Source organism: Cibotium barometz, chromosome 13, assembly GCF_041138505.1.
Source record: "Cibotium barometz isolate CiBa-2024 chromosome 13, ASM4113850v1, whole genome shotgun sequence".
NCBI classification, from domain to species: domain Eukaryota; kingdom Viridiplantae; phylum Streptophyta; class Polypodiopsida; order Cyatheales; family Cibotiaceae; genus Cibotium; species Cibotium barometz.
The window spans coordinates 56035398-56050691 of NC_141058.1; the positions used below are offsets into that span (position 1 = coordinate 56035398).

The 15294-nt window shown below is 39.3% G+C and overlaps 1 pseudogene across 1 annotated transcript; it reads right to left on the reverse strand.

Moving 5' to 3' along the window:
• Positions 1-10406: 10406 nt before the first annotated feature.
• LOC147632872 (F-box protein SKIP2 pseudogene) lies at positions 10407-12465 on the reverse strand (annotated as a pseudogene). The gene has a single exon (XR_015267242.1). The product of XR_015267242.1 is annotated as an F-box protein SKIP2 pseudogene (transcript).
• Between the last annotated feature and the right edge of the window lie 2829 nt (positions 12466-15294).

Below are 15294 nucleotides of genomic sequence, written 5' to 3' on the forward strand. Positions count from 1 at the left end.
ACCTAAGATCCCGTGGTGCATCTTTAATAGACAATCGGAGATCACACAAATTAGGTCATCCTAGGGCTCATTCGGCCACTCTAACTTGTGTAAACACCTAATCCACAACTAGTACTCTGCACCTAAGATCCCGTGGGGTGCATCTTTAATAGACAATCGGAGATCACACATGCAAAATAATACAATATAAGCACATTCCAATGAAATTCCGCCAAAATTGTTGAAGATGGTAAGGTGGCCGGCATCGATGTTGTGGATCTTTGGCAGCAGTTTAATGAGAATGACTACTCTATGCACACTTAGGTGAATCCATTAAAAGCAAAGTCAGAGTGGGTAATCGCGGCTTGAATGGATAATTGCCTACATTTCTCCTTAAAGATTCTCTTAAAAATACTTTAAATAGGGGGGTGTTTTTAGAAAAATGTGAATTTGTAATAGAAAAAATGAAATGTACTTTTTTTAAAGCACAATTTTAATCTTAAATGGTTTTTGAGTAATTTAAATTTTAAATAAAGTAATAAAACTAGGCTTTATGTGAAGAAGCTTGTGCCTAAATATTTGGTGGTTTGTAAAATTTTGAAAAATAACAAATTTTTTTAAAAAGAGGAGATATTGTTCGAAATAAACAATTTAGATTTTCATAATTAACACATTTCTTGTATTTCTATAATTTAGATTTGCATTTACAAGCCTTGTCCAACCATATACAAAAAAGGTAAGAGAAAAAAACTAGGAAACCCTTTGATCAAGTGTACAAAAAAGGTAAAATATGTGAAAGCAAACTATGTGTGTCTAATTTGTGGCCTTGAATATTCCCAATAAGCTTACCATACATGTTGTCATTGACGTGTCTGATGATTTTGGTCTAGCACTTAACTTGTAGTAATTTCAACCATAGCAGGCTATGGTTGAAATTAACTTGTAGTAATTTCAACCATAGCAGGCTATGTATTAAGAGCATCCTCCAATTTCTTAGGATCCACCCTAAAACTATCCTCCTCCACCTTGGAAAGCCCATATGGAGGCTTATTTACAACTTTTGCATTCAGCTCTAACTCAATAGCATGATCTACCTTTCTTTTTGGTTGTAGGCACTTTGGCATGTTGAATAAATCTTTGTGTTCTTCCAAAACTTTTACCATATCCTTGTGAAACACATTCTTGTCTTCCTTATTGCCATCATTGATTTGACCCATCTCCCTCTTGAGTTTCTTGGCATTTATCATTTCCAACTTTGACCCATATGAATCCCTCAAGCTAACAAGACTTTTATGCATACCCTTAAGGTAACAAGATTTTTATGCATACCCTTAAGGTAACAAGATTTTTATGCATACTCTTAAGGTAACAAGCTTTTCACCATGCATAGGTGAATGAACCAAGAGTGGCTAGCCAATCACATTCCAAGATGTGTCAATTGACAGGCCTATATCCAACTAATAATTCAACTTTACAAACATAATATTTATTAAACATCAGCCCCACATTTTGACATGACATTGAATGGAGTCCAAAGATATGGGAATCAGCATTTGGTGACTTTATTTTAAGCTATTTTCAATATCTCTCTTTCTCAAATTGAACAACAATTAGGTATATGCGTACTCTTACTACCATAAGGATATGGTAGTGAGAGTACTCTCAATATCTCTCTTTCTCAGATTGAATAGCAATTAGGTATATGCGTACTCTCACTACCATAAGGATATGTGCCATTCTACCCTTAATGTAGGCCTTAAGCCTCAAAGTTTGAGCATTTTTGTACCCCATGTGGGCATCATGAGACAATGTACACAAAGAGGCATCCTTGCAATGAATCACCAAAAGTACACATAGTTGGGAACCCAACATCAAGGACCATGATTGGGATCAAAAGGAAAATCCCCATCAAGTTCATGATCCTCCTCTTCTCCCGTTGATTCACTACATTCCACAAACTCAGCCATTTCTTTCTTGTGCTCTTCCATGTCCATCTTTGTGAGTATGACATTGAGAGTATCATTTTTAGTATCATTTTTAGCTTTGCATGTCTTTGCATGGTCTTTGTGCCACTTCTCATCACATTTAAAGCATAAACCTTTGCTCCTTAGCTCATTTAGCTGGTCCTCTTTGACATACTTTTTCTTTCTTCCACCATTAGAGGATTTTCCATCCTCTTTTGACGCCTTTGAAGTACCGCTACCAAACCTGAATTTTTTGTTACCATCCATGGTAGGGTATCTAGGAATGGTCACATTTGAAGGATCATTGCTTGTGGGTCTCACATAAGTAGATGGGTCAACTTCAATCCGCTCGAAGCTCTTGTAAACCACCCTTCGAGAGGCATATCGTTCCTCATATATATCTCCACTAACATCATAGCTTCTTTATGAAGGTTGGCCTTTAAGCATTGACATTGGCCCTTATATCCTTTACAAGGCCTTTAATATATCTAGCCACCTTAAAATTATCACTAAGGCATATCTTTCCTCATATATATCTCCACTAACATCATAGCTTCTTTATGAAGGTTGGCCTTTAAGCATTGACATTGGCCCTTATATCCTTTACAAGGCCTTTAATATATCTAGCCACCTTAAAATTATCACTAAGGCCTTTGACATAGAGCATGAGCTTGAGAAACTTGTTATTATAGTCTCTCACACTTCCCATTTGTGTCAAATCATCACATACACTAATCTTGTGAGCACCAAATGCCTTCATGAAGCATTTATGGAGTCTCTTCATTGTTTCTTGCAAATACACATGGCTATGGTACATACAAGCCCTAACTCTAGGGTTACATAAACAAATTGAGTTTGGAATTAGTGATGACAACATGGATGGAGTGTTGTCTATAATTTTGCAAAGAATGGTGTCAAGCATGAGAAGCAAGTGATTTCATACTATGATTGGAATCTCAATGCATTCGTAGCATTGGCATTCTTATTGTAAAAATTGAAAGAAGAATCTATGATACTTTTGTGCACTTGGAAATATCTTGCTTTCTTAGAAGCCTTGGTAAGAGGCATATGAGATTTTCTTGGTGAAAGAGATAAAGCTCCATCCCTGCTCACGCTCATCTCACATGTGATAAGGTTGTAGAATCTATACCTTTTTTCCTCAAGGGAATAACCAATAAACACACATTAAAGGAGTGATGATGTAGTGGTGATTGGAATGCAACAGAATTAGTCCGTATGGGAATGGATGAGACCTTGTAACTGGCTTCACTATCACTACTATTGCAACCTCTTATCAATTACATTTCAAGTTCTTAGAATCTACCTTGTTGTGTGATGAGGAGTACCCTTGGCACAAGAGGAGGAACAACAAGGGGTTAAGAGAGAGATTCTTCATGAATTCCACTACCTTGGGGCTGGAGGAGTGGGATGATAAGGTACTATATGGTGTGGACTGGAAAAGAATTAATCACACTACAATAATGACACATGACAATGGAAACTCCAAGGGTCACCTGTATGGCTAATGATTACCATTGGAATGGTGCATAATGATGCTATGCTTATGAGATGTATGTTTGGGCAAGTGGATCATATGAAATACATTTAAAGGTGCACTACAATTGGAGGTCAAGTGCTTGTTGAAATTGCATAGTTCATATGTCGAAAGGTACAAGAAAGATATCTCTTTTTCCATCACTTGTTGGGAAAGAGGCAATGACGAATGTGGAAGATGCACATGTAAATGATACGACATTTAAAAATACACAAAGGGAAAATGACATATTAAAGATCAAAGGGAAACAGCACATGTGGAACAAGATCAAATGAATGCTATGGATATGCCAATGAGGTGTTGAAAGAGGCAATGGCAAATGTGGAAGATGCACATGTAAATGATGCATTGTTGGAAAATACACAAGGGAATAATAACATATTGAAGACTCAAAGTGAAGCGATACATGTGGAGCAAGGTCAAATGAATGGTATGGATATGCAAATGAGGTGTTGAAAATGTGCCCAATGGCTTCTTTCAACTTCTGTAGCTCAAAGAGTCATTGCATTAAGACATTTTCTATGAGCCTTTCCTTGACTACAATTCTTGGGCTTGACACTTAGAATTCCATGAGAATCATTGTCTTTTAGTTCGTAAGTTCAATTGAAGGTGGTTGTGTTTATGGACAACATGTAGGTGGTTGAAGGTTGTTGTGTTTAGTCTATAAGTCCAGTGCCTTATTTGTATTTATGCATGTTGATCTGATGTACGCATTTTGCAGTAGTGGCATGGACATATTTCTTGGGCATTCTTGTGAGTAATAGTCTTGGGTGGGTGGACATACATGTAACCAAATTATTACTTAGGGTGTTTCATCTACTACCACTTACTATTTCAAGTGGATACATGGACCTTGTGATGATATTTCATAGAGGTAGTTAGACTTGAATCAACATTTCTTGTAGCTCTTGCTTAAAACCATTTAGTACAATAGTCCATCACTACTATGATGTAGCAACCTTGCATTCTAGTGGTTCTAATTGGTCCACAAAATTTATCTTCCACTTTTAGAAAGGTTGAGGAGAAATGACAGTGTGTAAGGGCATTATATCCTTGTTATGAGTGTTGGAAAATTGTTGGAACTAATTGCGTCATTGTTTCATAAAGTTTTTTACATTACCGAGAATAATGTTGGCCACCACCACGACAAGCATGCTAGTAAGACCTCTTATAGCAGCAGTGTCCCCATTGTAAAGTGTCCTCCAGCCACACCAAAGTAAGCTTGTGCTAAGGTTGGGACATACTCATCTTCTTAAATGCATCATCGCAAATCTTGTCTTAGCCTTGCTTGTACAACTGCTTGGCTATCAATTCATAGCGGAAGCTGCATTTTTGATAAGGCATCTTCTGCAATCTCTATTGATTGGATGTTCTTGGGGAATGTCATTTGCCAAAAAGTGGGCAAAGTAATGGTGACACTTCTTCATCATGTAAAAACCATGGCTAGGCCTTCCCTTTCTCAGTGTTTGTGTAGTTTACTGAGCTTCATTAAATTGGTGGCTAGGAAAGTTAACAAGAAAATCCATGTTATGCTCTCCTTGTTGGGTTAGCACATATCCAATTCCAAATGCTAAAGTGTCAATGTGCACATGAAACATGATGTTCCATTTGGGATCTCCAAGAATTGGTGCACTGGCTAGGGATTTCTTGAGAGTATCATAATCCTACTTGCACTCTTCAATCCACTTATTCAAAACAATCAATAGACAATATAGGGGTATGTTTAGCTATGTCATATGTTAATAGCCTATATGTCCCATGAAGCATTGCACACCCTTATAGTTTGTTGAGGGTGGCAGTTCAAGAATGAGGCACACCTTGCTATTGCACCTTGCTATCATCCATAAAAATTCCATGCTTGAGATAATGTAAGATGACTCCATGTTTGACCTAAAACTGGCATTTCAAGGGGTTAAGAGAGATTCAATAACATTTCTTTCTAACACCTTCCTTAGACAAGACCAAAGATGTGCTTTCTATAAAGGTTATCCATGAAGACTTCAAGGAATTTCCAAAGATACTCCTTGTATGAAGCACGCATTAAACATTTATGGTCATTATTTAAGCTAAATAGTACCCCTTGTATGCACGTCACACATCAAACATTGGAACATTCCTGGGTCATTGGTTAAGAAAAATGGCATAACTCTTTCTGTAATTGCACTATTATATGGAAAATTTAGTTTTATGTTGATCCTTTGGGTCTATCAACACCTAGTTGTAGCTCAAAAATCCATCAAGGAAGTTGTAAGCTTCCTTTTCTACTTCTCGTTCCTAGAACATGTTCTGTCTATGGATGTCTGTGGATGGTAAGGGATAATGGTCCCAAAGATTAACCCATGCTCTTACCATTATGTTCTTGGACACTATCACTATGGGAAAAACCCATTCAATATGTTCAATCTCATAGATGAACTAGGCTTCTCTATAGGCCTACTATTGATCTCTTCTCGAAAACTCTTCTTGAAAAATTCTGGAGTACTTAGGGTAATCCCATTTCTTTACAAGCTTCACTCCCTCCACAATGGGAATGGTGTGCTTTGGGAGGTTTCATGTATGTCTACTTCTAACCAAAGCAATCTTGGAACTCTATAAGTAACTCAAGAAGGTCCTTCTCCTCCTCAGGAGTGAAGATACTAGCTTTGGATCCTTTTGCGAGGTCCTAATAGGCTAACCTCCTTTAACTCGTCCTCAAGTCTTCTACCTTCACTCTCTTCCACCTTTTTTTTGGCCTCTTTTTAGCTTCGACCAAAGCTTTATTTCTTGCTTTGTGCTGAGCATGATACCTTTTCTAGTTAAAGGGATCTGCCACTATTCTGATGGGCATAGGGATAGTATTCAACTCTTTCTTCCAAAGAGGTATGCTTATTTTCCTCCTCATCCTCTAGTTTGGGATTTTAGAAAACTTGTGAGACAAGGTTTCCTTGCCGTTGTTTTAGTGTCTTTGTAATTCTCTAGCAGCTGATGGCATGGTTGTGATACTCAAGATATAAATCAAAGTTATCTCTTTGTCATAAGCTATGGTGAATCTGGTACCAATATTTTGTCTATGGTTACCAGGATATGCATCAAATTCTCAAATTCTTCCAACTTTGGGGGAGGAGAAAATTCCAAACTCTCTCGATCTTCTCCCAAAGTTGGCACAACCTATGCCATAGGTTGTGGTCATAATGCTTTACGTTGGCACCATCAACAAGCTTAGAAACCAATCTCATGCCATCCATGGGAGGTTATCCCCATTTCTTTTGGCATTGACACCAACACCTCTATTTAAGAGTATCATAACTTGAAGTCCATTGTATGTAGTGAGGATAGCTTTTTGAAGTCCACTGTACATAGTGAGGATAGTTTCTTGAAGTAGTGACCAAGTTTGTTCATTATAGAACTTTGGGAATCATCTTTGTTCCCTTTTCTTGAAGTAGTGAGACTAAGTTTGTTCACGACAACTTTGGGAATCATCTTTGGTCCCTCTTCTACGAGAGCAACAACACCACCTCTATCTAAGATTATGGTGACTTGAATTCCATTGTACATAGTAGCAAGGGTAGTTCCACATGCATATCGTCATTCTTGAAGTAGCGACTGAGTTTGTTCTAGCACGTTGGGAATCATATTTGGTCCCTTTTCTAACTAAGCCGATAATGCTTTATACTTGTCTGATGGATTGTTCCTCCATTCTTGCTCTATGTCTTCCATCCATCCACTCTTTTAGGTCTTTCCATAAACACACGCTACCTCTTAGAGTAAGGAGCTAAGGTCTCTGTAGTTGAGTAGACGGAAAGACTAGGCTATGTCTCGTGGAGTATAAACACTCTCACCGGGGCTTACTATGGAAAAAGAAAATGAACTAGCCCTTCTAAGAGTGGGACCTTGGAATAGATCATCCCTAGAGCCATTCGAATGGATCTGATTTTTACCTTTGGTTCTTCCTCTTCCCTCACCATGAACCATGGAGAAGATGGGTTTCTTTCTAGGTCTTTGGTTTGGACTTAAACAATTAGTGTCTTAGTTATGAGGGATTCCTATAGCCAAAATCGCAAAAGGTTCTCCTTCAATCTACACTTTTTGGTAGGCTCTTACCAATTCTTAAACTTCCTCAAGTCTTCTTTTTTCTCTATGAGGTTGGAGTGGCTAGCTCCTTGGATGAAGCATTGGTTGTTGTATCTCTTTGCAACCACTTTGCACACTCTCTTGGTCTTCCCCCTTTCCAATCCTTATGGATCTACTTATGTGGGTTACTCTCATATGCTCAAGAACCTCCTTAGGGGATAGGACATGTGCTTGTCCCATAACTCTCAAAGTTTGAGCATTTGAAGCTTCTCTTGATGTGTTTACACGTGCTCTTCTCTTGATTTGCATGTGTGTGGGATGGTTTGGACATCTCTCATCCTCAATTCGAGACTTGCCACCATCAGTTTTTCTCTTGAGTGTATGATTAGATGAGGATACTCTCAAGGGGAAATCATTATACATGTGTTTCATACCATAGCTTGTTGTGCACACATAGAGATCAGTAGGAGAGGGGGGGGGGGGATCAAGCTATGTACCCCTTCTTGACTAGACACTTAGCCACACAATTGCTCATAGCATATGCACATAGAAGCTAGCATGGGGGGTGGATTAGGATGTGTACTTGCCCTCCCCTTCGTGAATGACAATCCTAATACATATGCTCAATACATTAGACTATGCACATAGAGGTTAGTACGAGAGGGGGGTGGGATTAGGCTATGTAATTGCCATCCCTTCTTGACTGGAAACTCAGCCACACATAGTGAGGTCGCTAACACTACAATGACTATCTCTTTTCCAACAAATTGATGTCTCTCTCCCCTGTTGTCCTCATAGATGCGGTAAACATTCTCACCATATGTGTTGTAGCCGTTTATATGGCAGCGATGTGTGGACGTAGGCTAATAATGGGCCAAGGCACTTTTCCCCTCTTTAAGAGGTTTTTCCCTTGAGCATGTTTACACACTCTTGTGTTGTGCTTATGACCTTATCATGTCACTTCACTTGTACTTCAGTCATTCTCATCAATCTACTTTGAGTGTTGTGCTTCTCTCTTGCTCTCTCCTTGTTTGCTACATCTATGTGTGTGTGTTGCTACCTCATCTCTAATCCAACGATTGGTATCAGAGTAGGTTCTCTTGGCCCTTGACAAGATTGAGAGACTTTTATTTTGTGGAAAGCCTCTTGGCCCTCGACAAGATTGAGAGACTTTTATTGTGTGGAAAGCCTCCTCTACTAGGTTGAGAGGTAGAGTGGAAGCCAAATGAGGTCTAGCCAAGTTAAGCTCGTGAAACTCCTCGTAAAAAAACTTAACCTATTTTTGGCTTGTATTTTTCTTCAACTATAAAGTCCCAATATAATGCAGTGTGGCCTTTTCTAACATTAGGAAGAAGAGGCTAATTCCTTAACTTGCAAATCGATTGTATAAAGGATCCCTCCCTCCCTCCCTCCCTCCCTCCCTCTCTCTCTCTCTCTCTCTCTCTCTCTCTCTCTCTCTCTCTTGTCCACTCTAGTTGGATAGTATGTAGAAGCTAACAATTTGTGGTTCTATTGTAGTTTTTCTTCATTTTAGTGTACATTGTGTGGAAAGTTCCCTTGACAAGATTGAGAGATTTTTATTGTGTTGAAAGTCTCCTCTACTAGGTTGAGAGGCAGAGTGAAAGCAAATAACTCATTGATTGGAAGTACTTTAGCACATATGAGCTAAATCCATTTGTTAACATCCAATATCCAAAGGCAAGAAGAGTTAAGATTCAAGAACAATCAACCGAAGGGTAGTATTTGTTTATAAAATCTTCTTCTCTATTTTCTTTTTGGCAGTTTGTAAATTGATGCAAAAATAACAAAAAGGGGGGTTATAGGGCCATGTGTAAGTCTCTCATATTGCAATTCTACAGTTATGGTAGCAGTTTGTGAATTTATTTATTTTTTAAATAACGAAAGGGGTGTTATTAGAGGGCCATTCTCATATTGCAATTGTTGAGACTCTACACTTAATAAGATAGGGTGGAGCAACATTTGCAACTCCTTGTGTCTCACACTTCAATTCACAAGGTAGGTTTAGAAGTGATTTATATAAGGTAGCGGCTCGAACTTAGCAAATTGGACTAGTTTTACCCTAGCTAGGTGGCTTGCCAAGGTACCCTCAAAGGAGGTGCTATAGCCAAACGGTAGCACCCACCCCTCCCCTCCCCTCCAAAGTAGAGGGTTCTCGAATCTTTAAGTAAAGGAAGGTGGACAAAGACAAACTTCAGTCTCATAAGTTTTTTTTTTTTTTTTTTTGGTGCTTGAATCAGCTCAACTTTCCTTGGGAGTCCAAGTGCTCTCCAAACACACAACAAGAAATAGAGAGGATCCACATTTGAAGATCAGGATTTTGGGAAATGCCAAAAGATTTTGTTATTTAATTTGTCTTTTCCGCAACTTGGCCATACGGAAGATTAGGGGATCTTTCTAGATCTACATATATTTGTGGCCATAAGACTAGAAGTTGAGTCAAGGGAAGTCAAATCGTGTAGTAGAATATAGATGAGCCAGCCTAAACTCTGATAAAGTAGAGAAGCTCCACAGGTTGGTTCGTGAATCTTTGTATTGTTGATGCAAGCAGGGCCACCCACCCAAAAAAACAAAAACAAAAACAAAAACCAGAAGAATTGAGAGATTTTAGACGGCCATTACAATTCACATATAAGAACAGCTATGCTCCTCATTTGAGAAGGGGGAAGCCATAAACTCAAACTCATCATTCTCTTACCATACGTAATGTTCTGATTATATATATACATAGAGAACACTTGAACGTTACCAGAACCTCTAAGAATTCCTTGAGGAAAGAAGCAAAATGTGTGAACAGATTCTACAGTCTTTTGTAAACAGCTGAGTGTCAGAAGCTGTACTGGCAAATAATGGATGTTATAACAGGCCATCGGTAACATCGGAACCATAAGGCCAGTAACAAATATAGAAGACCGCCAATATCACACATCCAATGGTAATTTACAAGACAATCTTATTCTAGACGATACACTAGGATGTGAACACCCTTGGATTTCATGATCAAACATAAGCTTATTAAAATCCAAACCTACAGCAAGAAAAAGCTAATCAAGATGGCTTGGGAAACCTTCTGAGAAGATTGCTAGCAGCCAACACTAGCCTGTTCTTGACCAGAGGTGACCGGCTGCAAAATAAGGCTGTAGAAGCTCTGATAACCCTAGCATCCCCCCCTTGAGCACTCTCAACATACTCATCAACCTCAGGTTGCACAGCAGGACTATCTAGAGACACAACCAAGGAAGCTCGATGCATTTGAAGCCATGTTGCAGAGGCCAATGTGACATCTTTGCATTTCTTCACCTTCACCTTGGACAGACTGGGACACCCACCCGCCAATGCCTCCAAACCATGATCTGAAATGGGACAGTTCTTGATGCAAAGCTTCTTCAAAGACAGACACTTCTCTGCAATGCATGCCAACTCCTTATCACCCACAGCATCACTGTTGCAAAGTGCCATCCTTTCAAGCCCTGAGCAATTAGATGCTATGAAAGCCAGACTCTTTGCTGTTACAGTTGCCCCAATGAGCACAAGCTCTTGAAGCTCTGTGCAATGCTTGCCAATGCCGAGAAGACCCTCATCTCCAACTCTACCGGTTTTCCGATCATCTATATGCAGCTTCCTGAGATTCCTGCACCCATTTGCAATGACAGAATACCCATTGTCAGAGCAATTGGAGACCTTGGCCACATGAAGGACTTCCAGCTTGGAGCAGTGTGAAATGGCTTTCAAGGCTACGTCACCCATGTTCAAGGTTTCCACATGGAGTTCAACCAGCTGTGATAGATGCTCAGAAATAAGCTCAAAGAACTGATCCCAAAGGCCAGGGTTCCGGGCCAAGACAAGGGTATGTATATGCTTGGAGCCTGCAATCAATGTTCCAAACAGATGAGCACTCATGATTTCTTTGAGACAGAGGCGGTGCAGCTTGCTGGCTCCCGGAAGTATAACCTCTGGATTCTCGCGGAGCCTGCGAAGGCGCTTGACCGAGAGATCTTCTAACTTGGGGCAGCTCTGAAGCAGCAGGTTGAGGCCGTTAGACCCAAACCCACATGAGGCACAAGAAAACTTCTTCAAAGGGCCACAGGCTTTGGCAAACTGCCCAATACCATGGTCTGTGATGGCCTTACAGCTCTTCAATTTCAGTCTGGTGAGCTGTTTACAGTGGTGCCCAATCAGGAGGAGGGCATCATCATCTATACTGGTCTCCTTTCTGCTACACTTAAGAGAGAGACAAGAGATAAATTCGAACCTGGTCATGAGGCAAACCACATGCGCATCCAGGTTATGTTCAGCCTTAAGGGTGAGGCGGTCCCTCGCCTTCGCCTCAGCCCAGTGCCATCGCTTGCAAACCAGGGAGCAAGCACTTCTGTCCTTTGAAGAGAGCTTCTGAAACACACAGGTCAGGCACTCATCCGACAAATGGACGGTCAGATCTTGACCTGCCACACCTTGTAGCACTAAATCGCTGTTGCCACGTCCTCTCTCTTGAAGCACCACCACACGAGGTGCTGTGTTGGTAGATGAAGAGGAGTTTGCTTGACCCATCTGTGCTCTATGAAGCTACAAGGGCTTCATGTTCTCACATGGAATGACAACAGAGCTTACTTACCTTAGAGCACACAGACCAATGGCCTGCTCTGCAACAAATGGAAGGGCCCAAGGAGCGCCAAACAAAGTCAAATAGCCTTCGATTTACCACCATCATCAATTCCTTGGATTTGCCATCTCTTCTTTACAGCTCAAGCGTTCGGGAAAACTGCTTTTACATGCTCTTCGAGAGCAAGACAAAATTATTGCGAGTTCCATCCAATTAGAGAAAGTTTTGTGAAGCTGTTTTTGTTTGTCTGAACAAAAACAAAACATCCTTAAAGAGTAGGAAAACCGGTTTGGCCTTGAATATATGGGAAGCATTTCAAAATTTTTGAAAGGAAAAATAGACCAATGTAAAAATCTCTCCTGGTTTTGAAATGGTGTTACACTAGTCCCACCATTTTGACAAGGATTTTTGAAGTTTTAAAAAGGGTAAAGCAAACCTATCTTTCCCCAAACTTGACAAGCCCTTTTATCTCCCATTAGTACATCACCCACCTTGCTAAATCATTATACTAAAGTAGTCCATGAAATTCTGATACATTTTTTTTTGGGTGTGTGGCCCATTGACTTTTAAAGCTCATAACCTCAAGCCAAATATAAATAATTCTCCTAAAGTGGTCCACTAGGCCCACATTATCACTTTTTTGTGTGTAGTCCACCTAGGGGTGCCTCCTTCACATCCAAGTCCTCCAAGATCAAGGCCCTTTTAAAAAAACTCGCACTTATCTACTCCTTATCTAGTAGATTCCTTCACTCACAAGGGCACAATTCAACACTCATCTTTTTCTTCACTAGTTTATTCAAGTCTTTGAGATGGAGCAATGCTTTAAAAAGTCACTATTCCTAACTAGTCCACAAAAGGCACACCCTTAACCTTAGACAAGGCAAGGCTTCATATGCACATAAAACGGTGTTAAAACTTACCAAAATCTTAACCCTTCATTTTGAAAGAATTTACATTCAAACATTTGAAGCTAAGGAAATATTATGATACAAATTTGATTTTGCCACTTATACTTGAAAGCATTCATCATCGAGCATGTCTTGCATCCCCTATAAAGTGTGATTTCTTCAATGAAGGAGATAAATTATTGCATCCAACAAACAATGCTATTTTAGATAAGTGAGGTCGCCATAGATTAGCTATCGTTGAAACTTACTGATCGGGATTAAATAAATATCCTCAAATGGCATTTCGATGAACCAATCAAGGTTGATGCTAAGTAAATCTAAAATTCAAGTAGCCTAGATTGGTTATTTTTTGTTATTGCAAGGTAGATAATGAATGATTAGACTCAAGACAATACTAACATCTAGAATAAGATAATACTAACACCTAGATAATGAAAGATTAAACTCGAGACAATGCTAACATCTAGATAATGATTAGACTCTAATATCTAAAACAAGAAAGCAAAAGCTTGCCGTAAAAGCCAAGGCTTACGTATAAGTAGCTAATATGATGTTTTAAGTATTTTTATGACAAGATTAATTCAATAGATCATCACACATAGAAGCACGCTCATGCCAAGTTGAGTAGATGTGTATAAGCATAAAAGTCAATAGTGGTGTGAGAGGATTATCTTCATAAGGCTCTATTCTTATATTCTAGAACTTGCAGGCCCTTGGGTTGACATATGGTATGGATAGTTTTAGGTTCCTTCTACGATGATAGTATGATTACCTTCTTTATAAGTCCATGAATCATGGCCCCATTCTTAAATTCTATAACTACAATCTTAAATTCCATTCCCTAGTCAATTCGCTATGTAGTATATGGTCATGAATGCTCTTATCTCCCTAGGACCCATGGTTATGGATACACTTCATTCTATAACTACAATCTTAAATTCCATGAATCATGGCCCCATTCTTAAATTCTATGACTACAATCTTAAATTCCATTCCCTAGTCAATTTGCTATGTAGTATATGGTCATGAATGCTCTTATCTCCCTAGGACCCATGGTTATGGATACACTTCATTTTTGCACTCTTCTTTATTATTTACAAAGGATTAAGAAGGTTTGATTTTAACAGTAGCACCCTTTGGCTTTACCTTGAGTTTTCTTCCTTCTTCTTAGTTTGGAACTTAGTTCGGGTGGAAGGCTCGTAGACACGAAAAAATCCCTCAGTGGTCCATTTAATATGATGGGTTTAGTATGTTGTACATCCATTATGATCATGTGATGGATGCCTAGGCCACCACCATCCCAAAAAAAATTGGCTCTTAAGAGAGGCAAAAACCAAGATCTACATGTACATCAAGAAATCCACATTGTTATCATCACCAAATTGATCCTTGCCTTGCAATTATGTGTATTCATAACTTTGTGCATCCATGTCTACTAAGGTATTTGGCTTCTTCAAAAACAAGCACACTCCACTCATTTGTACATTACCAATGAATGATCCAAATCAGTCCCTTAGGTGGGGGTGGCAAGTAAACATATAGGTGCAATTGTACAGAGACAGCCATACAGCAGGCGCACATGTAGGGTTACAGAAGAAGCAAGTGTGCTAAAGCTGGTGCCATATGTATTTTTAGGAGGGTTTTGGGAAAAAGCAAGTGGGCGTGTTAAAACAAAAAAGCCCATCTTTTTTAGAAAAAACGTGCAAAGGTGGGGGCTTTAATACCTTCTAGTCTTTTTTATAAAAGGCATCCCCATTATTTATAGTGGAAAAGCACATGGCTATTTTTTTCACATATAAAAATGTGGTTAGGGATGTTTTACTCACCTTACCTTCTCCGCACATAACGAAAAATTGGAGACAGTCTATTGCAAGGCTTTACAATATGGTTTCCATCTCTTGTGCATGGCAATAAGTGGGTGGTTTGGCATATTTTCTAGTCTGTCGTTGCATGTAAAAAAGTGTGTTTTTCTCTCTTTACTTTTTGAACTTCAGAATCGGTACACAATTTTCTTGCAACACTACTTTTTTTCATTCTCTCTTCTATCTCCATGGAAATTGCACTTTGCTTTAATGACGACCTATTAGACCATAAAGACAACCCTTAACCCGATGGGGAACCTATTAAGTTTGAGCAAGAGGAGGAGGTTGAAAGAGGAAAAATCTTACTTTGAAGAGAAAATGGCCAAATTCCAAACCGACTTATGGGCTAATATGCAAG